Source organism: Frankliniella occidentalis, unplaced genomic scaffold (assembly GCF_000697945.3).
Source record: "Frankliniella occidentalis isolate FOCC.00 unplaced genomic scaffold, Focc_3.1 Scaffold566, whole genome shotgun sequence".
NCBI lineage: Eukaryota > Metazoa > Arthropoda > Insecta > Thysanoptera > Thripidae > Frankliniella > Frankliniella occidentalis.
Window position 1 is genome coordinate 75,648 of NW_026267682.1, and position 911 is coordinate 76,558.

At 46.9% G+C, this 911-nt stretch overlaps 1 protein-coding gene across 6 annotated transcripts in view; it reads left to right on the top strand.

Annotated features, from left to right (window-relative positions):
- The window catches only part of LOC113214724 (uncharacterized), a 58,570-nt gene that overhangs the window by 48,579 nt on the left and 9,080 nt on the right, over window positions 1–911 (top strand). The window lies entirely within an intron of this gene.

Here is a 911-nt window from a genome sequence, read left to right on the forward strand (position 1 = left end):
CCCCCTGACTGTAAATCCTAAAGCAGGGTTCATACCGCTAGGCTCAGGGGGTTGTTGGGCATGTCCTTGCGTCTTGCGGTCCTGATGGCCTTCTTCAGATTCTCGCGCTCCGGCATCTGGCTGATAATGCCAGACGACACGCAAGGCAACTCGGTGCGTAGCAGCTGGGCAGGGGTCACTTCTGGATGTTCGACGGCTTTCCTCTTAATTCTTGCCTTGAGCCGCCCCTCCCCGAACAGCTCCTGGTTGGGTGCATGGCCTTGCTTGCCCGAGCACGTTCCTGTTGTCCATGGTGGTGATCGCCGTCGCCTTGCACTCCCCTTTCCTTATGCAGGGCCAGTATGTGTTTTGTTTGTATCTGTCTCGTCGGTAATACACGTGGCCATTTAACAGTAATTTAGCTCCCCCTGCCTCTGAAGTTAGTATTTCGGGATCTGACATTTTCCCCTTAACAATGCGTTTGGCAGGGCGGCTGGCCGGCTGGCAGTGGGAAAAATGGCCAACCTTGGACGGGCGCGACTTTCCCCGATTTCCCAAACAATTTGGAAACAGTTTTTTGACAGTTTTACTTTGGAATAATTGTTTTGGGACTTTTATGTTTTCGAACTAAAAATCATTGGAAATTATTTTTTGGAAGAATTTTTTGGGGAAAAACGTACGGGAACACATAAAGGCGTACAAGGAGGCGCCTAATCGTAAAGTGTGAGAGGAAGTACCCCAATAACTCCCCTGCCAAGTGTACACCCCTAATTCTGCCCAATTCAAACTAATTCAGACCAATTCAATTTAATTCAAACAAATTCAAAACTAATTCAGCTAATTCAGTCCAATTCAAGACAATGTTCAGTCAACTCAAGTCAATTCAAGCCAATTCACGCTAATTCAGTAACATAAAATCGCAATAATTCAAA